General features: G+C 42.7%; 1 protein-coding gene across 8 annotated transcripts in view; it reads right to left on the reverse strand.

Annotated features, from left to right (window-relative positions):
* Positions 1–26236, reverse strand: part of FGGY (FGGY carbohydrate kinase domain containing) — a 261928-nt gene extending 235692 nt beyond the window's left edge. For 6 of the 8 annotated variants that reach the window (XM_077823941.1, XM_077823939.1, XM_077823938.1 and 3 more), the window contains exon 1: positions 25966–26236. The gene's annotated coding sequence lies outside the window, so the exon portion shown is untranslated. Of the gene's footprint in view, positions 1–9046; positions 9147–25952 lie in introns of all 8 variants that reach the window. The other 2 variants (XM_077823936.1, XM_077823935.1) reach the window with 2 other exon arrangements.
* Between the last annotated feature and the right edge of the window lie 1409 nt (positions 26237–27645).

Genomic DNA, 27645 nt, shown 5'->3' on the forward strand with positions numbered 1-27645 from the left:
GGCAGCCAGGGCAAGAAAAGGCAGCAGGTCCAAACCCCTTGCCAGTGATGAGTGGCCATTTCAGGCTACAGTTTGCCCCTGAGAGAGAGAAGGGGCTAGATGATGATTGGCAGCAGCCACTGAGGTAAGGTGGGTATAAGTGATTGGGGTTCCCCTGGGAGGGGAGACCCAGAGTGTGGGGGCACTGCTGTGGGGCAGCACCCTGAGAGAAGGGGCACCAGGGTCCTGGAAGGACATGGGGCCAGAGGTGGTGGAGACAACAAGCAAGGTAATAGTGGGCAAGGGACTGGCCAGAGGAGGGCGCTCCTGAGCTGGATCTGCTAATTCCTGGACTGACCAGCAGGAGGTGCCATGCTGTTGAGCCCCACCTTGCTACAGAGTGTCTTATATTATTTCCCTTTTCTGAGCAAATCCATCTCTTCTGACATACATGCAGACTTTATGAGTCTCTGGATTAAAAACTTGCATTTAGGATCAAATCCCTCTACTTCACTCTCATGCATACTAGGAATTCTGGGCTGCTTTACTACAGTTTTCCTTGCTGCTATTTTATTTCTATAGCACCCGAAGTATAACAGATGCTTTAGAAAAATTGCAAGCAGTCTTATTTGCTATCCTTTGTGGCTAACCACCCTCTGTGAACCACCAGTTCTTCCAGGGTTAACTGAATAATGACAAGATTCTTAACATTTGGTTTGAAAGCTCCACAATCTCTGAGTCATTGTAGTAGATTTGAGCTTAACCCTAAAGCCTTGTCATGCCGTGGCTTATTCTTAAAGCTCCTCGGAGGCAGGAAAAAATCAACAATAAACCCATAAGGTTTAAGACTGTAACAGCAGGTAAGCTGGTTTATCACAATTTAAAATATCAGTTGTGTCCTTTCCACTAAATCATAAAGCTGTAAGGTACTGCTGTAGGTAAAGCACATGCCTGCTGGTATATGCCTGAAGAGGTTCTAGGAATTAATTCTGCTCTAAAGAACAATTCCAGTTATTCATGTGACTCAGCGCTAAAACTGGGATCTTCCTGCAGTCACATGATGACATGCTGATTCAGAGTGCTTAAGCAGTAGGGGACACGAGACACCTTGTCAAAAGAAAAGCCCCTATTCAGGGACACACTCTACTAGCTGCTCAAAGGGAAAGTTACACTGTGTTATTTGTACTTGTCCAGCTAGGTCAAAGGATCGAGTCGCTAACAGATCTCACTTTTATTTTTTTTTCATTCCTCCTTGTTTGGGGTAAAAGGAGGACAAATATTTTCAACCATTAATTTTTCTTTTTAGAATAATTACATATTTCTTTAGCTTCTCAGTATTAGCCCCCCAGTGACACAGACAGGAGCTCAGGACTGAATGCTTTTATCTATTGATCTCAGAATGCTTTGCAAAGGTTGGAGAACATTATCTAGGTCACTTTATAGTCAAGTTTTATTTATAAATTGTTTACAAAGGGCTAATAAATGGTTAATATTTGTTATAAGCATGTTACAGACATGAGCAGTACGTGTTATAGATCTTTATAAGAAACCTTTTTGACCTGTTGGATTTTATAACAAATCTACAAGAACTGACTAACCTATCTTAAAGCACTTATTTATTAACCCTTTACCAAATATTACAAATGGCACCTTAATACGTGTGACCACCATCTGTAATATACAGATGGAGATACTGAAGCATGAAGAGTTTAAGAAACTTGCCTAAGTTCACACAACTAGTCAGTGGCAGAGCAAAGAATGAGAATCCAGCACTCCTGACTCCTATCCCAATTCTCAGTCCATTAGCACACAGTTGCCCTATATACACACAGTGATATATTCTTGTCTTCCTTCAGATAACTATTTAATAGATGCCATTTAAGGTTTTTAACTTTTCCTATTCCACCGGCCTTTAGGAAAAAACAAACCACTTTTAGTGTTCTACACAGAAACATTTTCAGAACACTGAGCCAGCATCATCCACCTAGTCTATTGAGGCATCTCTCCAGGCATATTCACTGTAGTATTTGTGTGTATAAAAAGATCTTCTGTACTTTCCACAGTATGCATCCGATGAAGTGAGCTGTAGCTCACGAAAGCTTATGCTCAAATAAATTGGTTAGTCTCTAAGGTGCCACAAGTACTCCTTTTCTTTTTGCGAATACAGACTAACACGGCTGTTACTCTGAAACCTGTAGTATTTGAGTTTCAGAGTGAGTGACCAGTCTCATGTTGAGAATTATTACTTCAGTTCAGGCTGATGTTAGAAATAACAATGCCTTATTAAAATACCAAAGTATTGTTTCCTGTACTTAAAATTTCCCCTCCCATTCCCTCACCCCCAGTGGATTTTCTCTTCCAGGCCAGATTATTTTCCATCTGCTTGGTAGTTCATTTCCCCCAAAACAAATGGCAGGTTCGAACAAGAGAGGAAACAACATTTTTAACCCCTTCGCTGTCTGCCAGCATAATCAGAGGGGCATCTACCCAGGCACAAAATAAAATAAAATAAATACAATAAATAATGCTGTCAATTTGCCCAGCCCTTGCGAAGTACCAATGCATGGCAGTGAATAGGGCTCCTACTTAGATGTTTTGCATTTGTGTGTCTTTAAACTATGAGAACAAGACTGTTCAGAAGAAGAGCCAAAGAAAAATGCATCGAAGAAGGCATCTCTGAGCATTCTCCCCAGCAGCCCTGAAACTCTGGTACACTTCTTAATTACTTTTCAGAGTCAAGCAGCTCCATGTACAGCCCCTCACTAGTCCCTCCAGTCCTTATTGGTCCAGGTATATTATTCATATGAAAACCAGCACTCAATTTTCATTATTATTTTTATTCTTTACATGGAGAAATAATGTGAAACATCAGGCACTCTGAAACATAAAAGCCACAAGGTATCTGAGGGTTAAAAAACAGAGGAAAACTCTAGCCTGGGAAAACTAGGGGCTTTCCATTCCCGCTGCAATGTAATGACAGATTTAAACTTCAGAGTGAAAAAGTCCTTGAAAGGAATTAGATTTCGAGCTTCCTGAGTCATATGAGCTTTATTTTTCAAGGCTATTGATAAATCTATCCCTCCAAAAAACTATGGAAATGGATTCTGTTGTCTTAATTGAAAGGAAAGAGGTTTAAAGAATATCCACTCTAAGGTCTCTCTTAAGAAGGAAAGTCCCTGGAGGCAAAACAATAATTGGTTTTGACCTTCCGCAGTTAAGGAGGCGTTGGTAAAGACTGGACTTAAACACAGCCTGACAACTGTGAGTTCCAATCAAATTCAGAAAGAGACGGAAATTGGATAAGCAAATTCCTTTTTGTTCATGACCCCAGTCCTACTTTCTTTTCCCCCTGCAGCATGACACATCAGAACCTTTCCTGTGTACCGTAAATCACTCGCAAGACAGCCCTAGCCTTTGAATAGCTGTCTTATATTACATTCATATCTTCCAGACAAGCAGCATTAGGAGTGCCTCTGTCTGCTTTGGAACAGCTACAACATTAAAAAGAGCACAAACAGGCCAGCGACGGTACTGAAGGAAGAAGCGTGATTTCAGTGTGGCATAAGTTCTCCTTTCTTGGAATTTGGAAGAACCCTTCACATTAGCAGGAGTAACTGCTTGTCCACAGAATGAAATTCAGTTTGATTTTTGAATGCAGAAACTAGCAAGTGTCCCTGTGTGTCAGATGCTGCAAAAAGATCAAATGTTTATCTTCTTTAAATATGCTCTTGTTAATGACATTCTACCCCTTCCATTCTTGTGGGTAACGTAACATTTCCTACATTGTGTTCCTTATGACATGAATGTCCTGAACCAGTGTCCATGGAAACTCCTGATGGCAGCTGGAGGGTACCTACATGCTTCCCACAGCTTGTGTCTGTCAGGACTCACCCATCATCATTGCTCAGCAGTATCATGCTGGCCCATGGCCACTCTGTTTGCCAGCCCGCGCTCAAAGACCTCTCATTACTTGTACAAATGAAATCCCCACCTTTCCCTTTAACTGGTTTAGGTTTATCAAAAATCCTGAAACTAAGTTGTTGCCAGAACATTTTTACAGTTAATAATCCTACAAGCAAAATCCAGGAGAGCAAAGGTTTTGCTGACATTACTAGGGCCACCATAGTGAATATGGGGATGTCCTGAAACTATCAAAAGGGGGGAGAGGGAAAGAATCGCGCACACAGCGTGTACCAAGTGAAAAAAGCACTAGCTAATGGTAAATTTTTCCACCTTAAATGAAAAATCAATTTCAAATGGTCACCACTGAAATCCAACTCATATAATTTGCACTTATGACTCACAAGGTTGGAGATCCAAAAGCAATACAGCACAGTCTGGAGACATTTCTAGTTTCAAACCTTTGGAAACACAAATTGGTTATTTTAGGGTCTCATGAGAAACAGAGATTAAAAAGTGGGAAAACGGAAGGTAAGTGTGGTATCCATGTAGTATGTGAAGATTTATGTGGTTTCTCTTTCTCCTGGTGGTGGACTGAAAGCTGGAAAGTAGCTAATAGAGGTAAAGCTGCACCTTTACTTGAGATGAAACTGACCCAGAACATCAGCTCCAAACTCCCTTCCCCTCCCACAGAATTTGGGGAAGTTGGGCTCTGGGTCTGAACATCACAAATCAAGCTACTCATGAGCTATAGGGATACCAAACCTGAGCACCTGTTCAGATGAGGCCTCAGAAATAAATGTTTTTAAATCAGAACTCTTGTGGATAAATTCAAATGGCTGGCAAGTACTGTATATCACTAAACTGACCCTTTTACAACCTGTGGAATGATGCCAAACTTCACCTCATTGTTCCTGGGGTGATAACATGATTGCAGACAGTGCCAGAGCAGGAGGGCACATGTCTTCTTTGTTTTCTTTATCCTCCCGCCCCCTCAGGTGCATAGGGCATCCACCAGTTTCCACCATTTATTTCATATGCTGGTCTGTTCATCAACATGACATTCAGAAGCCTGAATCTAGCTTCTTTATTGTTCTGTGTAATGATTCTCTAGTTTGCCCTCTTTTTCTCTTTCCAAGTGGTGGCCATATTATTACTTGCTGTAGAAGTCATGTAGGGGCCAGCCATAAAGCACATTCTAAATATGTGCATTCCCATCGTACCATTTTTGATGCTTTAGATTGATTTCCTCTACTTAGAATTTCTGGTGTGGCAAGAAACACTTTCCAATAGGCTCTGAAGATTTTCCACAGGCATTGACTTTGGAATGAATTGTTCTTCTCAATTCAGTTATAGATTTCCATGACTGCTCTATAAAGGAGGATGGACTTGATGCCAGTGTTAAAAATTCATATTTTTGTCAGTGACAATTTTGTGTCACCCAAATGTAACCGCTTGAAAAAAAAACCACACAGACACACATTCTGTCCCGCTTTCTGAGACACCTCTGCTAAGTTTCCCACATCCCCCGCGCCCCCCCCCCGCCACCCCAAAAGAGCTGAATAACCTCTCTTCCCCGCCCAGACAGCCATGCTGTGAGAGTGACACACCACTCATCGCACTGGCAATGTTCATGTTCACACCAACTGTGGAAGTAAACTTTGTTTCAACTTTGACATTCAGTTCCTGTACAGTGAATCATGACCGTCTATTATGCTCCTGCTAGGGATGCAAGAAACAACAGCCAGTGCAGAAGAAATGAGTGAGGCACAGGCATAGTTGAGAGGCATCTGGTGGAAAGGGGGTGCCTTATTTTGGGGCATAGCAGCAGAAGATAATTAGGGCTGAGTTCCAGCTTCTGTGTACTTGTGCAGAGGGAGGCTTGTAATTTATTTTATCATTTTAATACCACGGGCAGTTTTTAAAATAAATATGACAACTGTTGGTGTAACCACAAGTATTTGGCAGAGTGGAAATGACAAGTTTTTGCCAATTCCAGTGTTTTAATGACTCCAACAAGGGGGGTTGTACACTGTTTTGGAAGCAGGGGCACCTGAACAGGGAGGACAGGGGGCCATGCCCCTCTCCACTTTTTACCAGCCATAAGGATGAGCAACAGGGGGAAGGGTCTTTGTGGGGGAAGAGGTAGTATTGGAGTGGGGCCTCGGGGGAAGGGGCGGGGCGAGGGTGTGGGTCCAGGGTTCAGGTGCCAAGAGGGAGGGGGAGGTGGCCCTGTTAGAAAGCTTCCGCTGCCCCTGGTTGGAAGGTGATGAATAAAACTATCAGGGATATCACAGGCATAGAACAAAGTGTTTCTCACTGTTTCCTAAACTCCCTCCCGCCCATCCTATTGTAGGGAAGATTCTTCATTCATTTAGCTATGGCTCCCAGGAAAAAACAATGCCTGTCAATGGAAACTTGCACTCCTCCCATCTGACTCTGTGCTTTCTCCACAGATCATAGAATCATAGAATATCAGGGTTGGAAGGGACCTCAGGAGGTCATCTAGTCCAACCCCCTGATATGGGAAGGTATAGCAATGCAGAAGTTCCGTGCCTGACAAAACAATGAAATAACCAAAATACATTCCTATCAACTGTATGGACCCCTTCCGATCAACTTTCTGAGCAGGAAACCTCTCTGATGGACAAGCCAGCACAGTGGAACAATTCCTTCCACATGTGGCCCAGCTCCAACAGATTTACCCCACGCTCCAAATCTCAATTTACTAGCAGCTCTCTGAGGCTGACTTTTATAACTGTTGCTGGTGGGAAAATTAATCATAACATTATAATTGTTTATATTTAATTAATTACCAGTCACCTCGGGTTTTGTTTTGCCAATAGCCAGGCTGCCCAAGGAGCCAGTAGCCTGTGTGAGTGGAGCCAAACATGCTTATAACCAAAGATCTTCACAGTTTAACACTAGTTTTCAGAGTGTAGATGCAGTCTAAGTGAAACCTCTCTGAGCAAAAAGCAGCAAGTGCATTTCAGCAATTATCATTTAAATACATGATAATTGTATAGGAAGGGAACTTACAAGGATGAGTGCTTCCACCCCATGGGGTTGAAAGATGCTCCTATAAAAGTTTTACCTAATCACAATAGAATATAAAAGTCACACCTTGAAAGGCACATCCGATAATAATGGATCTCACATTATGGGCCAAACTGAGCCCTGTGGTGTAAGAGCTGCAGCTCCACAGAAGTCACAAGGACAAATCCTCAGCTGGTGTGAATTGCCATAGCTCTTGACTGCAAGGGACCTGTGCCATATTGCACCATAGATCTGGCCCAAAGTGCCCAATTTAGCCATAAGGTTCCATTGACAAGCACTGAATGAATTTCATGTGTACAAAACATTTGTAAGTGAAAATTTGTGAACATGTTACTGAATGTGTATGTGTATTTGCTGCTTGGAAAATATCCAGGTTAACCTATTTAATGTAGTTAAGAAACATGTCCCCTTTCTCCCACTTTGCATAACAGAATGATTTATTTAGAGCTTCCTGAGCTTATCTGAGGCAAATAGTAATTCAGAGTTTGGTTTTAGAATAATTGTTGATGGTGTTATAAGAAACAACATTATTTCATTGATCTGCTCTTTCCATTTCTTTATTCCTGGAAGCGTGGCGTGGTTCCAGAACCCCACTTCCTTGATGGATGTCAGCTCCACGTTAGAGCGGTCTGGTGGACCATGGGAGGAGGAGATTATACCTATTTGTCACTCACTCTTGAAAAAACCCTCCCCACATGCAATCTTTCCCATCAGCCCCTCAAGTTCCACCAACCCATTGCAATATGCAGAAGTGTGTTTGTTTTATGGTGACTAGGAAGCCACAGAAAAGCACCCAGTGAGTGACTGCTAGGCAGGCCTCTCTCCTCTGGACTGGAACAGCATTCCACAGGTGAAGCGCCTGACCAGCTAGCTTGGTGACGACCAGGGCTCAGTACCCACAGAGCAGTAGAGGCAGAATCTGAGCCCTTAAGAACATTAGAACAGCCATACTGGATCAGACCAAAAGTCCATCTAGCCCAGTATCCTGTCTTCTGACAGTGGCCAATGCCAGGTGCCCCAGAGGGAACGAACAGAACAGGTAATCATCAAGTGATCCATCCCCTGTAGCCAATTCCCAGCTTCTGGCAGAGGGTAGGGACACCATTCTTGCCCATGTTAGCTAATACTCATTGATGGACCTATCCTCCATGAAATTATCTAGTTCTTTTTTGAACCCTGTTATACTCTTGGCCTTCATAACATCCCCTGGTAAGGAGTTCCACATGTTGACCATGCAGTATGTGAAGTAGTATTTCCTTTTGTTTGTTTTAAACATGCTGCCTATTAATTTCATTTGGTGACCCCAAGTTCTTGTGTTATGAGAAGGAGTAAATAACACTTCCTTATTTACAGGTTTCAAAGTAGCAGCCATGTTAGTCTGTATCTGCAAAAAGAACAGGAGTACTTGTGGCACCTTAGAGACTAACAGAGGTATTTCAGCATAAGCTTTCTCCACACCAGTCATGATTGTATAGACCTCTATCATATCCACCCTTAGTCATCTCTTTTCCAAGCTGAAAAGTCCCAGTCTTATTAATCTCACCTCATATGGAAGCCATTCCATACTGTAATAATTTTTGTTGCCCTTTTCTGAACCTTTTCCAATTCCAATACTTCTTTTTTGAGATGGGGCAACCACATCTGCATGCACTATTCAAGATATGGGTGTACCATGGAGTTATATAGAGGCAATAGGATATTTTCTGTCTTGTTATCTATCCCTTTCTTAATGATTCCCAAGATTTTGTTTGCTTTTTTGACTGCCGCTGCACATTAAGTGGACGTTTTCAGAGAACTATCCACAATGACTCCCAAGATCACTTTCTTGAGTGGGAACAGCTAATTTAGACCTTATCATTTTATATGTATAGTTGGGATTATGTTTTCCAACGTGCATTACTTTGCATTTATCAACATTGAATTTCATCTGCCATTTTGTTGCCCAGTCACCCAGCCCTTGTTTTTTTCAGCATGGATTTTTTTTTTTTTGCAAGCAGACAGTGTATGAAGTAGCCTCACAATTTTGTTATCTTCTAAACCCTACAGAGGGTCCTGAACTTACAACAGTGCAGCTACATGTTAATAAATAAATAAATAAATGCATACATACATTTCAGAAGGAGTCATTCTACAGAGAACAGTTGTCTTAATTAAGTCATCATCTGGTAGGACATGGGCAATGGTGATACCGATGGTAGAACAAGAAACAGCTGTGACAAGTATAAGAAAACTACTGTGATATCTCTGGTATCATTGCATGGTAACCACTGGCAGATGGTGACTTTCTACTGGTGACCAGTGAACAGAGTCACAAAAGGCTTATTAATCAGATAGACAATATAATACCCATTGCTGCACTTATTACGTTACAAGTGCTACACAATACCCACTTATTTGCTACCTAATGCTGGTTATTACAACGTTGCCTAATTACATATTACATGATAGCTTGGCATTCTCCCAGGCACACTGAAATGATACAGGATGTAAAGAAACAAGTTAATTACATATTTACCTCAGAGACCAGAATGACTCTCTGGTACATAATACAGTCCCAGACATGTTTCTTGGAAGGAACATGTGGGGGCTGGGGAAAGCGAAGAGTTTGACCAACGCCTGTATCATAAAGGAATGAGCGGTGGAGAGTTTAAAACACAATAGGAAAGGCAGTAAACAAATGGAAGAGGCAAATGAAACAGGTGAGACCAGAAGTAAGTTACGAACAGACACCCTCTATGTGACACAGGGCTAGTCTACACCAGAAGGGCTGCTTTGCGGCAGCTGTGCTTCCGTAGCACATCTGGTGAAGACACTCCATGCCAACAGGAGAGCTCTCCCGTCAGCATAATGAATGTCGCTACCCCAACTACATGGCATTCTTCACACGGGCACTTTGTTCGGTGTAACTTACGTTGCTCAGGGTGGGAGGTGGCTTATTCGCACCCCTGAGTGTCGTAAGTTATACTGAAGTAAGTGGTAGCGTTGACCTGGCCCCAGTTCCAATTGTCCCTTCCTTATAGTTACACTCACAGCTAGCCTTGGGGAATACAGTGGGAGATGCAAAAGGTAACTTCTACCGACTGACGCGCTAGTGCAGACATGGCCTAACTCAGAGTGTCACTGCTAAATACAAAGTGGTACAGATTGTTTAGCAGAAGTAGCTAACACATTTCGAGGGCCCATTCAAGGTGTCGTGGCCCATTAATACCCCTCCAGTCACAGGGAGAAAAGGAAGGGAGAGGAAAGCAGCTGGGGGCGTTGTTAGTGGGTTACAGATTGTTGTAATAAGCCATAAATCCAGGGTCTCTATTCAGTCCATGATTGTTAGTATCTAGCAAAGTTATGAATTTAAGGTCCCAGGCTCGTCTTTTGAAAGCGTTGGACGGGTTTCCTTTGAGGATGAGGATGGAGAGGTCAGATATAGAGTGATCGCTTTGTGAGAAGTGTTCACCCACACATAATGTGGTGCTTTTGAATTTTATAATTTTCCTGTGAGAGTTCATTCAAGAGATTTGGCTGGTTTCACCCACATAGTTGCTATTGGGGTATTTAGTGCTCTGGATGAGGTACACCACACATTGTGATAGGCATGCATAGGAACCATGGATCTTGAAAGGTGTTCTCTCTCTCTCTCTCTCTCTGTCTCTCTGTGCGTGTGTATGAGTGTGAGAGAGAGAGAAGTGTTGATCATTATAGCAGTAGAGATATGGCTGCAGGTTTTGCACCTGTTGTGCTGGCAGGGTCTGGTGCCGCTTTGAGTTGGTGTGTCGTGGTCATGGGCTGGGGAAGCACGGGCTCAGGGAGACTAGCCCCAGTCTGGCCCACCCCTTCCACCTGAGGCCATGCCCCTCCCGCCCCCTCCCTCTGCTGAATTCCAGAGGCTTCCCACCCCTACGGCCACCTGAGCACCTCCAGCCCTGGTGCGCATCCCCCGCCCCAGCCCCGGAGCACTGGCCGGCGGGCAGCATGAGCCCCCCCCCCGCCCCAAAGCACCAGGCGGGTGGCAGGCAGCCCCCCACCCCCGAGCCCTGAAGCACCAGGCAGGCAGCCTCCCCAGCAGGGCAACCCCAGAGCTCTGGGTGGCCCCAGCCACCCCAAGTCCCAGCCACCCTCTAGCCCCACCCGCACCCCCAGAAATGGAGCAGCCTGCCTGGGCTGGGGCCAAGTGGCAGCAAGCAGGAGGCGGGGTCTCAGGGTAGAGCAAGGGCGGGGTCACACAGGGCTGTTTGAGGAGGCACAGCCTTCCCCAGCCTATTATATGTGCCGCCCATGCTCTGTGGGGAGCTTGCTTCTGATGATGAGATTGAAGAGGGTGGGGAGTTATTTGAAGACCAGACAAGGGGATTTAGGAAAGATTTCTTTCAGGATAGCATCCCCATTGAGTATGGGTTGTCGTAGTTTGATGACACGCGGCATGGGTTCTAGGGTAGAGTGGTAGGTGACAACTAGAGGTGTGTGGTCAGAGCGGGTTTTATTTTTGTATGGAAGCAGGTTCTCTTGGGATATCTAATGGGCCTGTTCCATGATGCAATCTACTTCTCTGGTGGAGTGTTCTTGTTTGGTGAAGGCAGTTTTGAGTGTGTTAAGGTATATATCCTGGGGTAACATCTAATGCCAAATCCTGCAAAGATATAGGCACCTGCTTATCTTTACATAGGTGAGTACTTTCATGGGAGTTTAAGATAAGCAGGGTGAATAAATCTTTGCAAGATCAGAATCTGGAATGCCACACTTGAACCAGAGACAGAGTGAAATCCTTATTCCTTTAAAGAAATGGCAGAACTTCCATTGACTTCAAACAGGGCAAGGATTTCACCCTCAATACTATAAAACTCCTTATTCTGCCATTACCAATCCCTTGAGTTGTCCAATTTGCAATTCATTCCCTTTAAAACTCTTTGAGATACCTTACAAGAGTACCAAAAGCTACATTTCTCTTCTCCCTTGAATTGGATCATAAAATGTTATGAATGGGAGGTTCAGAGCCTTGTCAGGGTGTATTTAAGAAAGTTTTTCTGAACATGTATGAACAATGCACATAATATCTATGAAGAGATAATCAACTCTAAAGGGAAGAAAAAAAATAACTGATGTCAGATTGTCTTGACTGACTGTCAGGATGGTTAGTGTGACACAAGAACTTGAAACATGAACATAAAATGAAAACACTTTGGAAGTGGCAAAAGTTCTGGATGGCAGATTAACAACATATGACTTCAGTAAAGGAAAGACTAACCTGTTGGAAATTAATGGTATATAAAGCACTGCAAGCTAAGTCTTCAAAGTGTTTGAACGGGGTCTTCAGATCTCTCAGGTTATATGCAGTTCGGTGAGTTTCCTCATCTAACTTCCCTTGCATCACTTAAAAAGAATTAGCCCTTGAGCAGTGTGTAACTCACAGGGTTGGTTGGTTTTTTAAAAGGAATTTCACACAAACATTGTAACAGTTTCACATCCCCCAAATTTTGCTTTACTTACCTTTTCAACCAAACAGCTATTTTTGTAGAGAAAGTTTCCATTTTGAACTAGAAATGGGTCATTGCTTAAAAATGGTTAATATTTTACCAAAAACTAGGCCCATTATTGCTTTTTTAAATTGAAGAACTAAGCAGTTTCACACTGAAACAAACCTGCCCTGCTCCACTTACTCATGTTCGCACAGACTCTCTCCTGTTACCTACATTTTCCCTGCATATTGGTCTGCAGCCCTAGGAAAGCATTAGACCTGCATCAAGAGGGATAACACTGCTCTAATGCAGTGTCTCTACAGCTTAGTTGTTCTTTGGACCATTGAATTAGATTCACATCTTGTTATTCTGTGGACTCCCATCCCATCCCACCCCATCCAAACATCTCAATGCTCTAACACTGGGTTCTCAAAAGTCTTCAGTCTTGGACCACCATGAAAGGCTGGTGGACCAGGAACCACTGCTTGTCTATAGAAGCTTCAGGTCCTTGTCTAGGTATGGTATTGTGCCTTTAAAGCAGGCACAGCATCATATACTGCTCTCGATATGACACCACTTCCCATCCTGTGTCATGGAGACAATGGACAATAAAGGAGACAGAGATGAATCTGGAGTGCAGTGAGAATCTAGTACCTGCCATCTGGTTGCTTTATTCAGTCCTGGGCTACCGTTGCATATGGCTCTAGGGGCGCTGTATTCTTTCTGTTCTACTGATCTTAAATGAGTCCTTTCTTTTCGTTTTGCATTTTGGCTTCCTTTTGACTTTGATTCTTCTAAACATCCCACCCACTAAGCTTCAGCTAAAATTAAAAGATTAGATAGTCGCAAAGCATTCAATAAAAGAGAACAACAAATTTTACTGGGGGGAGGGGGGGGTCTCATTTAAACTGGACAAATTAAAGATGAGTTAGTATTGGCAAAGGCCTCTCTTGATCTGTTAATGTCAAAGAAGACAAAATTATCCATGTTCTTTGTGAAACAGCAGTTGTTTCAGTGGGGAAGAAAGCCAAGCCAGCTGTTAGTATTTTACATTGAGCTAGCTAACACACTAACAACAATACTAGGAGTTAGGGATTTGGCTGAGCTGCCAAGTCACCAAATATTATTAATACTGTTTTAAAGAGTTTGACAAAACAGCAATAATCTCATTGCTTCATAGGAGTAAAATATTTCATTTCAACTCATCTTCGTCTACTGTGTTTTAACAGATGTAGTGGCACAGGCAACATAACTCTTCAGTTGGAAAGCAGACCTTCTCTGAGGCAATTAACTTTTAACATGGATCTGATGATCCTGGTCAGTGTTTAAGATTTAGTGGAGGAGAATCTGGCCATGTTTAGTTTGGATGCCATATCTCCCTCACTGATGAAGGAAGAGCCAGAAGATTTCAACAACTTTTTAAGGGGCCTCAATTTAAGCTACTTAAACGAATGTTTTTGCTCACAAGACCTGTAGCATCCCCAGACCCATGAACAGAGATGATGATACCGTTTCTTGCTCTTCTTTCAGATAGGATGAAAGGCAGTTTAGTAGTTAGATCAGGGGAACATATCAGATTCCTGACTTGGACACTGATCTGACCATGTGCTCTTGGTCAAGACGCTTGACGTCACTTGTATCTCATTTTCCCCATCTATACTTGCTTTCCTCACATAAAGATTAATTGATGGACAGCCTTTTGAAATTTGCAGATGAAAGCAACATATAAGTACAAAGGACTGAATTCTGCTCTCATTTGTACCTGTGCAAGTGAACCCACTGAAGTAAAAGGGGCTGTGTTTGTGCAATTACCACCAAGCTTCTCAAAAAACAAAAGCTGCTATACGTGTTGAACTCTGGTTCTGTGATGTGGACATGTGTCAGAGACAGACTTGGACCACAGAGGATCTTGATGAATTAGCCAAGATCACTGAACTCCCTTCACTAGTGAACTAAAAGACTTTTTAAAAAAAAAAAATCCTGGCCTTCAGAAGCATTTATTTCCCCTGTTGTTTCAAGATATTTAACCTACTATATCAATCAGATTCAGACTCCCAGTTAACTTTAATGCTCTTATATTTTGAAGGATAAAGTTCTGTGTTGAATTATTCTGTATTTTAAGTGTTGACTTTTCTTGTTGCACATCTGATACAACGAAGTGACTTTATTCCTGTGGCATTGAGAAACAGAAACTAATAATTTTTGTATGCCAAATTGTGCTTTTGGCAGAGCGCTTTAAAAAAAAACTTGCTCAAAACTGCTGATGCAGCCATGGATTTTAGGCACTTAAAAATCTCACAGTTTGGAAAAGCAAGAAAATTCTTGTAAGTAGCAGATTCTCTACACCTTCCCTCAACCTTAACTCCAGGAAAAGGATGAGATTTTATCTAATACATTACTTTGGAGGGTGGGGGGAAGGGTCAGAACCTCAGCAGATGTAAATGAGGACAATTCAAGTGACTTCAATGGGTAATAGCAGTCAGTATACCTGGAGATTCATAACCTCTTACTAAAAACACAGATACAAATTGGCCATACAAAGCCTGCTTCTAATGAGTTGGGCAAAGCTTCCAGTGGGAACAGCATCGAGCCCTGATAGCTGACCATAGTAGTTACAAGTCTCTTCTTGCCTGAGCCACACAGAATTTGACATAGCTGCAATTACAGAAAAGATTGCTAGAAGAATCAACCCAGAGAACATTTGCATGGTGATGTCTCCCTTTAGGCCAAGTTGCTTCTGGAACATTTAGAGGTTGGATTCATGTAAATATATTCCCTGCCCTCCCCTACTAGCTGGGAGAGGTGTTTATGAAATGTCCTGCCGTTCCCACATTGGAACTGTGCTCACCCAGTTCATGAAGAACTCCACTTTCCAAGAGAGGATTGTTAGGGGAAGGTGAATCCAAGACAGAAATGAATCTACATTTGCAGGGCTGGCTAGGGAATTCAAATGAGAATGTGGTGAGATAAATGCAATAGGTAAAACCTGTTCCAGAGATATGGTAATAATGAAGTAGGCTTCTTTCTTTCTTCTTCTGTGGAAGGCAAAGTGTTTGGGGCTGAGAATCACACAGTTATCACCACAATATGAAATTAACAGTTTTTACTCCACCAGCATTGGTGGTGAAATAATCATATTCCACCAATAGTTGTCAAAGGGGAATCATAACTGAGTAGGGGTGTTTCCAGGGGGTTGTGCAGGGGTCAGCTCTAGCCCAATTCCTACTTAATACTTTTTATCAATGATCTGGACGTAAATATAAAAATCACTGCTGATACAATTCGCAGATTGCACAAAGATTGGCAGAGTGATGAATAACGATAAGGAAAAGAATCAGGCAGAAGGATCTGGATGTCTTGGTGAGAGGGGTCCACTCAAACAAAAGGTTTGTTTAATACCTCTATCTTTGGCACTGGTGTGACCACTGCTGGAATACTGTGTTCAGTTCTGGTGCCCACAATTCAAGAAGGATGTTGATAAATTGGAGAAGGTTCAGAAAAGAGCCACAAGAGAATGATTAAAGGATTAGAAAAAAGTCTTATAGAGATTGAGCTCTTTTGAATCTCTCTATCTGTTTAGAGTAGCAGCCATGTTAGTCTGTATTTGCAAAAAGAAAAGGAGTACTTGTGGCACCTTAAAGACTAACACATTTATTTGAGCATAGGCTTTCGTCATCGAAGTGAGCTGTAGCTCACTAAAGCTTATGCTCAAATAAATGTGTTAGTCTCTAAGGTGCCACAAGTACTCCTTTTCTATCTGTTTAGCTTAACAAAGAGAAAATTAAGAGGGTGACCTGATTACAGTCTATAAGTACCTACATGGGGAACAAATATTTAATAGCAGGCTCTTCAGGCTAGCAGAGAAATGTATAAAACACAACTGAATGGCTGAAAGTTGAAGCTAGATAAATTCAGGCTGGAAATAATTACTCTCACTATGCCTTAACCATTGGAATGATTTACCAACCATTGCGGTGTATTCGCCATCATGAACAATTTTTAAATCAAGACTGGATGCTTTTCTAAAAGATCTGCTCTAGAAATTATTTTGGGGAAGTTCTACGGCCTGTGTTATAAAGAAGCTCAGACTGGATGATCACTATGGTCCCTCTGGCCTTGGAATCTATTAATACCATACTTCAAATGCAAACTTATGTATCTAACAACAAGCAATGCAGGCCATACCTACTAAATGGCCTACCTGTATCCTGGAAAGCAGTGACTCTGAATAGGGGTCATAGTGGACAAGCAACTCAACATGAACTCCCAGTGTGATGCTGTGGCAAAAAGGGCTAATGCGATCCTTGGATATATACATAGACTCCAAGGCCAGAATGGACCATTGTGACAGTCTAGTGTGTCCTCCTATATAACACAAATATTAAAGTGCTCTTTAATCTAGCTGGGAAAGGTATAATAAAAGCCAATGACTGGAAGCTGAAGCCAGACAGAATCAAATGAGAAATAAGGCACCATTTTTTTTAAACAGTGATGGTGATTAACCACTGGAGCAAACTTCCAAGGGAAGTGATGGATTCTCCAGTGCTTACTGTCTTCACATCAAAGGCTGTGCTTTGACCAAATCATTCTTGTCTTAATCCCTCCACCATTTCCCCTGCTTCACCTCATTACATTCATAGCTTCTCATCCTCACTTTTTATGCCTTTTGCCACTTTAGTCCTTCCTACTGGAATTTTTTCTGATTGGGTCAAGCTCCACCTCTTCTGTTCTGCCTACAATACCAGTCTTGTCCACCAGTTTCTCCCACAGTTCCATCCCTATCTTCTTCCATGTTGCCCCTTATTGTGGGGCTCCTCCCCTCCCTCAAAGGGCTACTACTAAGAAGAAAATCTTCAAGCCTCAGAAAGAGATGGAGGGCCAGTAAGCTGCAGCCCCAGTCAGAGAAGAAAGGGTCTGGGAGCACAGAAGTACCTTAGTGTCAATGAGACAGAGAAAATTGAAGGTAGTGTCTGCTAAACAGCCAATAAATCTGTATACAGTAGAACTTCAGAGTTACGAATACCTCGGGAATTGAGGTTGTTCATAACTGTGAATTTTTCGTAACTCTGAACAGAACATTATGGTTGTTCTTTCAAAAATTTACAACTGAACACTGACTTAATACAGTGTTTAAACTTTACTATGCAGAAGAAAAATGCGGCTTAACATCCTAATTTAAATGAAACAAGAACAAAAACAGTTTCCTTACCTTGTAAAATCTTTTTTTACACTTTCCCTTTTTTTAGTAGTTTACGTTTAACACAGTACTGTACTGTATTTGCTCTTTTTTGTCTCTGCTACCTGATTGCGTACTTGCAGTTCCAAAAGAGGTGTATGATTCATCAGTCAGTTCATAACACTGGTGTTCATAACTTTGAGGTTCTACTGTATCAATCTTCCTCAGCATGAAAGAGCCCAGACATTTTTATATCTAGTGTCCCCCTACACTGGCAAGTATATTACTTTTTCATGTTCAAAAAGAGGGACAGAATAGGATATAAAAGATCCCAGAATTCACTCAACCAGTTGACTCCCTGTAAAGTTCTCCTTCCCTAAAAGATTCAGCATTCCAATGATTTTTTCAAGTTAGGTCTCCTCTTTGGAAAAATTAGATAACCCAATCAATGAAGAGAAACAATACCATGTGATTTAGGCAACCATTCAGAAGTGAGTGTGCACGGCTGTCCACATGGTTATTCAGTGGGCTGTTATGGATAGCAGAAACCTGCGGCTAGTTCAGAAACAAAGAAAAAATGGACTACGTTTGTCAAATGAATTGTTCATTGCAAATGGTTTGCCCATTCCAACACTGCGAGAAGGCTGCTGGATGTGACTGCTTCAGAATTACTCCTGTGCAGTCCTCCCCTTTCTGCCACAGGTATTGGCCCTGGACTGCTGTAGGATTCCACAGCTTCCTGTTGTGATTTACAAACAGATCTAAGAAACACTAATGACCGTGTCTCTCACCGCTAATTACCACTTAATTGGATGCTAATGGACCTCATCTGCAGGTGCAAGGCTTACTGTAAAAGCCTTGGCAATTTAAAAGGAACCATTTTATTTATGAAACCGTCACTTAATGTTAAACCATTGTGGATCAGAGGCACCAATAATGGAGAAAACACTCATTTTTCCAATTACAAGGAAGAGTTCACAACAACATCACCTGCAGCATCAGGCATCTTAGGTCTGGTCTACAATTAAAATTTACTGATATAAACTATGTGGGTATGGAATGTATGGGGATAGCTATACTGGGATATGGCATCTTTATACCTGTAGGATTGTATCTACTCTAGAGGGGCTGTACCACTTGAACTATAGTGGGCTAGTTAAAGTGGTACGATTTTTATGTGTAGACAAGCCCTTAAAGAGGTATGGCTGGATGTCAGCTTGCACCCATATTGGTAATAGGAAATATCCTGATACGGAGAGCTAAATCTACCCTTGGGTCTACAGTTATTCAAGTATAAAAAAACCCAAATCCTTCTGTGGGTCCATTAATGAAGTCAAAACCATCTTTGCAATAGCTGTCTCTCCCTCATTTGCTGCATGCCACCCAACACACCAGTTTTTGCTAGTTACAAGGAACGTGAAGCCACATGATTCCACAGATGGCTACTTACTGTGATACAGAGGCACTGGAGATTGATCAGCTTCCCCAGCAGCTAATAATTTTCTTCAAGATCTGAACCTGCATTCTACCAGTATCAAACTTGATATTCTATTTCTTCCCACATTAAAGCAACTGCTCAAAGGGAAGGAAAGGGCTGGGGACATGAGCCAAAAAACCCATTTCCAAATAGTGACATATTTAACAGAAATCACAAATGTAGGGCTGGAAAGGACCTCAAGAGGTCACTTAGTCCATCTCCCCATGCTGAGGCATGATAAAGAACACCAAGTTGCAGAGTGCAATAATCATGGCCCTACCAAATTCATGGCCCATTTTTGTAAATTTCATGGTCATTGCATTTTTAACATCTTGAATTTCAGTTTCAGATATTTAAATCTTAAATTTCACAGTGTTATAACAAAGCATGAATATGTGTTTAAAAACAGCAAAATATAAACCTGTAAAGCCCAGGACTACACTCCGCCCCCCCCCACCCGTACCATGCCACCCTTACTTCTGTGCTGCAGCAGGTGGCTTTGCTACCTTCAGACTGGGCGCCTGGATGGCAGCTGCCGCTCTCAGGCTGCCCAGTTCTGAAGGGAGCAGAAGTAAGAGTGGCAATACTGCGACTCTCCTAAAATAGCCATGTGACCCCCTTTTGGGTTGGGACCCCCGGTTTGAGATATGCTGCTATACGTTAGACGTACACACACACAAAAACTAGATTTCCCGGGGCAGACCAGATTTCACGGTCTGTGATGTGTTTTTCATGGGCGTGAATTTGGCAGGGCCCTAGCAATAATACTCTACCCAAACCCTCTACAAACAATGCTAAACACAGTATTCTTTTTTTTAAAAAATCTAGGGCCCTGACTCTGCAAGTCCTCTGCATGTGGACCTCCCGTGGAAGGAATCTGGAATTCCATGCAAAGCAGATTTAAGAATCAGGCATTAAGCAGGCAGTAGAAGGAGACACAGACAGCACTACAATCACCTATAACCTTCCTCAGGCCACAAATGGTTGAAATATTGTCTGTGTGCCCTTATTCCAACATTGCATTTCCCTCTTGCTCACCATTGGGAATACGATTGTTGCCACAGACATCTGGTTTACTGGAATTTAACAGGAACCTGGCAGCCCTAGAGGACAAACCCAGCCAGTTCTAACTCAGCCTTTCGTAAACCACCTCAGGAGACAAAATTTGAAAGTTAGGGTGAAAATCTGGGCTCTGAGAGCAGATCTGTGAAGCAAGGGAGATCCCACAGGTTGTCCAGATATAACTAGACCAAGTCTGCAAATCATACCGGATGTGGCCACACTGGGACCAGTTATTATTGCCTTCAGCTTATTTTTCTCTGTGTGAGTGTGTGTGGGGGGGGGGTGGGTGTTTTTTTGTTTTTTAAAGAAGGGTCTGTTAAAAATGTTGAGATGGTTCGAGTGGAAGATGCAAGATAAACCCAGTCTTCAGTGGATGGAAAAGATGTCAGTAAAGGCTACAGCTTTCCCCTCCTAATTGGTTGGCTTAAGGGAGTGATAAAGCAATACAGAGCCATTCATTCGAAAGTTCAAATTCAACCACATTGGTATCCATCTAAGCCATTATTAGAACTGGTCAGAAAATGGAATTTCTGTCCCGTGGGAAATTTCAACACTGAATTTTTTTTGACCCCAACGGGGATGAAAAGTCAAAAAACTCTCAGTATGAAGCTGGATATGAGTCAACAGTGTGCCCTTGTTGCCAAGAAGGCCAATGGCATTTTGGGATGTATAAGTAGGGGCATAGCCAGCAGATCGAGGGACGTGATCGTTCCCCTCTATTCGACATTGGTGAGGCCTCATCTGGAGTACTGTGTCCAGTTTTGGGCCCCACACTACAAGAAGGATGTGGATAAATTGGAGGGAGTCCAGCGAAGGGCAACAAAAATGGGGTCTGGAACACATGACTTATGAGGAGAGGCTGAGGGAACTGGGATTGTTTAGTCTGCAGAAGAGAAGAATGAGGGGGGATTTGATAGCTGCTTTCAACTACCTGAGAGGTGGTTCCAAAGAGGATGGTTCTAGACTATTCTCAGTTGTAGAAGATGACAGGACAAGGAGTAATGGTCTCAAGTTGCAGTGGGGGAGGTTTAGGTTGGATATTAGGAAAAACTTTTTCACTAGGGGGGTGGTGAAACACTGGAATGCGTTACCTAGGTAGAATCTCCTTCCTTAGAAGTTTTTAAGATCAGGCTTGACAAAGCCCTGGCTGGGATGATTTAATTGGGGATTGGTCCTACTTTGAGCAGGGGGTTGGACTAGATGACCTCCTGAGGTCCCTTCCAACCCTGATATTCTATGATTCTATGAATGGAAATTCTGAAATATTTTGATTCAGAAACATTAAAGTGACCCCACTGAAATATTACTCTACACAAAACAGATGAGCCTGGATAGCTAACTTCTATGCTATATTCATGCTTGTATTTTTCAGGACTTGTGCAGCACATAAATCAAACTATGGTGAATCTGGCCCATGATATACTGGATGGAACTCAGATGATACAGCAGACATTGATCCAAATATGCTCATGGGGAAAAAAAATCACTAGTCAGGTTATTTTGCTTATAAATAACTGCAATATTTGGCACTTGTACATCCCTTTCTTTCTTCAAAAGTACTTTACACACTAATTCTTATAACACTTCTCCAAGTACATGAGCAAAACTATACTTATGAACCTGAGAAAGAAACGAATATAGAGATGTTAACAACATTTTCACAAGTAGCCACTTTAAGTGTCTTAGGCTAGGAATCTAAAAACCGAGGCATCTAAAATTCAGCGGCAGCTTTGTAAAATGTTGGTCTTGAAGTTACAGGATGAATCTGTGACAGAGTTGGGATTAGATCTCGGGGGGGAGATTCCCAGTCCTGGGCTCATACCACTAGACCACACCTCTTTGCTAGCAGGATATTTAACTGAAAATCCCTATCACCAATGTTGCCAGCTCTCACAAGTTTATTGCAAGTATCATGTGTGCTATTTCTCTTAAAGTCCCGTGTCCTTGAGTCACTTTGATTATGTGCAAATGTCATGGCTTGTCTACACTTAAAAGGGTTTGCCAGCATAGAGATATTGGTAGAGCTGTACTGGTGAACCTCACTAGCGAAGAAACATATAATACTTGCCAATGAGTTCTTTCAGTGGTGCATCTTAAGTCAGTTGCTCAAGAGGAACCAAAGGATTCATTTGCTGGTATAACTGTATCGACACTAAAGCTTTTGGCAGCATAGCTATGTCAGTTAGGGATGTGTTGGGTCCCCCCACCCCCAACACACTCTTAAGTAAGTAAAACTGTCTAATGTACACCAGGCTTCAAGTTGTATTTATTTAGATAAATTTCCAGCCCTAATCATGGAGAAAAACTGGAAAACTTGAATCATAAAGACTGATACACCAAAAGGCAAAAAGAGAGAACCCTACAATTATTTTTTCAAATCTTGTGACTTCTTTTTAAGCTTATCATGATTATTTTGGGGTTTGACACAATGTTTTAATTCTCAGGTCTGACAATATTAAAAGAGAACAGGAGGACTTGTGGCACCTTAGAGACTAACAAATTTATAGGTTTCAGAGTAACAGCCGTGTTAGTCTGTATTCGCAAAAAGAAAAGGAGGACTTGTGGCACCTTAGAGACTAACAAATTTATTTGAGCATAGTCTCTAAGGTGCCACAAGTACTCCTTTTCTTTTTGCGAATACAGACTAACACGGCTGCTACTCTGAAACCTATGAAAAGAGAGATTCTGTATCTGCTCACGTGAAAAAGGAGAATGCTATATGCTAACAAGTTTAAAGTTAGCTTTGGAACCATTTAATAATATGTATTTCACTCTTCAACTTCGTATTTTCCTCAAATTATTTTTATACACTCCATTTTGCAGGAATTTTAGAAACCCAGGGCCTGATTCTCCACTTCCTTATGCTTCATCTAGTTATTTACACCAGTGCAAAATGTTGGCTTGGTCACATTTCACACCCATTTTGCCTTTACTTCTCACTTTCAATGACTCTGCAAGGGGTCGACCAATGGAGATTCAAGGACATGGCTAGTTTAGAACATAGGCACACGGAGGAAGTGGGGAGAATACATTGTTATTATCCAACTCCTATACTTCTGCATTTGCATTAGAAACCACATCAAGAACATAGGAGATGGTCTGATCAAATCAGAAGAAACGGGTAACCATAGGGTTGACAAGGAAGGAGTTTCCTGGTCATCTAAAACTCCCAAATTGATCAGAGGTATTCCCCAACCTTCTTTTCCACTGCAGAGAGTAAAACCTGCCCTAGTGATGCCAGCCAGGCTGTTTGGTTTTGTTGTGTACGTTGCTAAGTAACAAGGCTGTTTTTGCTTATTTGCCTCCCTCAGGCTGTTTCCCAACACTTTGCAATACACATTGCTCTTTTTGGTTGCACATCTGGTTTGGATTTTAGATTTCAGAACCCCACTCTGCAAACTGAGATATTAGTTTTCATATCTATTATCTAGGCAATCCTCATCAAATATGACCCACCTCAGCATCAGCCATCCAAAGGAGTTGCACCAGTGAAACATTTAACCCTCTCAAGCATTTATTACATTAATCAGGAAAGCTCTTCTTCTATTGCTGCTGAATTTTGGAAGTAGAGAATGTGTAAACCCCTATACCTAGTTTAGGGTAGGAAATTAGCAGCCCATATCACTAACTTCAAGAAATGGGTAATCTTTGTTCCAGACTTAAAGATGTTAAAACTTGATGGGAACCTGTTATGCTAGCAAAGAAAGAGCAGTCTGATGTGTTAACTGACCATCTTCCCAGCAGATGTTCGGCAATTTCTTTCAAGACTGCTGGGCTTTGTTTCCATGATAAGCAACTCCTTAAAGGAAAGCAAACGAGCATCACAGTCCTGTCTCTCTGAAAATTGGTGCTGCAGGACACCAGTTTCAGAGCAGCAGCCGTGTTAGTCTGTATCCACAAAAAGAAAAGGAGTACTTGTGGCACCTCAGAGGCTAACAAATTTATTTGAGCATAAGCTTTCGTGAGAGGAGGACACCAGGACTCCTTTTCTTTTTGCAGGACACCAGGATTCCCCAAAACATATTTTGGAGCAGGTGTGGGGCCTGAGATAAACCCTAAGATCCCTGTGCAGCGGCTAGTCAATGCTCCAGCTCAGAACACTCCTGAACTTTGTGCTAGGTCAGATCCAGAACTGAATTCTGCTGCTCGGGCCTTGTATCTGTTTCAATGGCATTGTGTTGCGAAAGTAGATCACGAAGAGTTTGTCCCGCAGCACAAACCTTTCCCATAAGCATGAGATAGCAGGTAACACACTACCATCCATCCAACAATTATCACCACTCCGCTGATACTTGTTCATCAAATGATAATTACCAGATCCTCACAGGAGACGCTTTTTAATTTCCCACTTTTGGGGGCAGACACACACACACACACTTTGGAGGGTGCAAGGAGCAAATTGTGGCAAACAACTGGCCCCAGCATAAGCTGCCAGGGAGCAACTCAAACTTACATCACTGGTGGAAGGCCTCACATGGACCTTCTACTAGTGCAGACCTGGAGGGAAAAGAGCTTCAACCTGTCCCTGGAATGCCTTCACACACCTCTAGCTCCCCTTACGCCATTGTAAGGGTGGCTAGTGCAGCACGCAGTGAAGTTGCCACTGCCAGCTTTTTTACTGGTGGACAGTTCCTCAGCCCATGAAGAATTCTTCACTTCCCTTCTCCAGCTGCCTTAAGCCACTTGATGGCTCTAGAGAGTCTGCAGCTGTAGATGAAGGCCATGACTACACTAGCAAGCTTACAGCGGCACAGCTGTGCTGCTGTAAGATCGCTCGTGTAGCTGCGTCATGCCGACGGGAGAGAGCTCTCCCATTGATATAATAAAACCACCCAAAAGAGCAGCAGTAGCTATGTCGGCGGGAGAGAGTCTCCTGCCCACATAGCACCATGCCCGGGAGCGCTTATGCTGGTCAAACCTAAGTCACGCAGGGGGGCGTTTTCTTCACACTCCTGGTCGACATAAGTTTTGTTGGCATGAGTGGAAGTGTAGACATGGCCTTAGTAACTTCTTAAGTCTCATTATCTTAGAGCTAGGGAAAGCCCATTCTAAACAAGTATCAAGTCAAGCTGAGCCTCAGCCTATCTTCCTTACCAACCCATTAAGGTTCAGAAAAGAAGACTGGGGCAGGTCCTTGGGGCAGGAATAAGGTCTTCTCCATGCTTTATATTAGCATTGACTACATGCTCAACATTTAAACAACAATATTTTAAAGCCCAGCCCCCTACTTCCCTGCATATCCAGCTCCAGCCCCCTCTCCCAGCAACCCCTTAACCAATTCCCAACCCTCTCTCTGTGACTGCCTCACAGGGCCATCACCTACTTCTGGCTACAAATATTTTGGAGGATTCCATTGTGGGGTCCAACAATGTTGAGCAGCTGCTCTACAAGGACTGGACAGTTCACTCTTCCAGTCTTACAAAAGTGTTACAAAACGCCCTGTCCCCGTCACTACACAGTGGGACATTGGAGCAGCTTGGCCTCAGTTTCCCCTGGTTTTCCAAACTTCACTCAGCTGTCAATGCCTTCCGGGCAGCTTCAGTTACCTAGTGCTCTAGCTAAGTCACAGTTAGTCCCACCCATTCCAGGGTAACAATGTCCACAGGCCTTACACTTTGGCCTATAAATAGTATTTCCTCTCCCATAACAGAACATACTATGCTTTTCTTCCCCTGGACTCCAGAGATCCTCTGCAGCTCTCTCACTAGGGTCTTTGAAAAGCCCTCTGCACTCCCCACCTTAGTAGTTCCAAAGGTTCACAGTAATTCCAGGCATACACTGGCCCTCTCACTGGCCTCTGGCCCTAGGCTCACTTGGGCTTCTTTCCTGGTCCTTGCCAAAAGAGACCTAATACCTGTTTTCTGTACCTGTTTTCGGACAGGTCTTCCAGTGGAGAGACTCCCTGCTGTCCCTTGGGTCTCTTCCTGAAACAGGTCTTCTCTTCCTCAAACAGGCCTAGTCTTTAGGAAAGAGTGGTCAATCCAGTTAGCCTCCTCCCCAGTTCCCTTCCTCCCCATCTGCTGGATTTTCTTCCTTTTAAGTTCCACACCTTGCCCAGTGTGGTGGGGCAGGTGCTAATTGAAAGGGCTGGCGAGGCCCAGGCCTTAAAGGGGCAGTATGCCCGGTCACACAATTCTAACATGCAATTCTATGGTAACTCTGACCAGAAAGACTGGAAGTGCAGGAAATGTGAAGAGAGCTAGGTCCATGATCAGCAAAGAGCCAGCCAGATGGAAAAGGCAGATTCAGGTTCTGCCTGGTGATAGGGAGCTTAGAGACACGTATGGTTCAGAAAGATAGATGTAGGCCCGCTGTGGGGGAGCTGTGCCCTCTCTGAAGTTGTGCTAAATAGCTCCAACAGGCATTTCATTTAAGCACGTGAGTTCTAAATTCTCAACCAGTCCTTCAAACACTTTTGAGTTTCGCCCATCACTAGTTCTGTATAGACTTAAAGCAGTAGGCTAGGAATTAGCCAGCTCACAACTTCAGGTTGATCAGGTCATTTTCAAATGAAACTTTTAATGTGTCACTGATCCAATACCCAATCCAAGCTGGTTGCGATGCCCAGAAACCTGGCAGCTGGGACAGGTTTACAGTCATTATTCCGTGGGCCACAATGCACAGATCAGATTACCCTTAAACATTTCATAGCAAAACTAGGAACTTGTGTGTAATTTCATCAGTTGGACCAGAGAAAATATAGATGTGAAATTTCTCTTACCAACACAAACCCTGACAGCATTAGAAAGGATTCTACAGCCATGTGACCAGCTGTGGTGATGTTAAGTGGCACAGAACAGAATATTTCTTCACAGTGTTGAGTACTAAAGTGGGAGATCAGAAGACTGAGATTGAGGCTCTTGAGTGTTCCCCGGTACAACAGAGAAGGAAGAGGAAGTAAAACGCTGGTGTCAAGAGGGGAGTCAAAAGAATAGGTAGGGGTGTTCAGTGAATGAAGCACTAGAATCACTAAATGACTCCGTACCCATCTGTAAAATGGGTATAATCATGCTTAGCTACCTCAGAGAAGAGATGAGTGGCTTAAAGCATTTTGATGTGCCCAAAAGTAAAGGCACTATTTAAAAAGTCTTACAGGCAGGGAAGGTGAACTAGGAGACCAGCAGCCTCTTGCTGTCATTGAAGGTACACACCAGAGAAGCCAGCCACTGATTTTAAACAAAAACCGTAAGGGGATGAAGAACCTTCAGGAGGAGCACATGGAGTAAAAGAACCAGAGTTTAAAAGGAATCAGAAGTAGTCTAATATATCAAACATTTAACTGTGAGGAGGGTCAATCATTGGAACAAGCTACCAAAGGAAGTGGTGGATTCTCTTTCTTGAAGACTTCAAAAACAAAACTGGATGCCTTTCTGGAAGACATGCTTTAGTCAAACACAAGCTATTGGGCTCAACAGAGGAGTAACTGGGTGAAATGTTATGACCTGCATTATACAGGAGGTCAGACTGACTGATCTGATAGATCCCCCTCCTGGCTTTAAAAATCTATGAATCTATGAACTGGCTTCTGGCAGTTTGTGGCATAGAAC

The sequence above is a fragment of the Eretmochelys imbricata genome, chromosome 8, assembly GCF_965152235.1.
Source record: "Eretmochelys imbricata isolate rEreImb1 chromosome 8, rEreImb1.hap1, whole genome shotgun sequence".
In the NCBI taxonomy this organism is placed as follows: domain Eukaryota; kingdom Metazoa; phylum Chordata; order Testudines; family Cheloniidae; genus Eretmochelys; species Eretmochelys imbricata.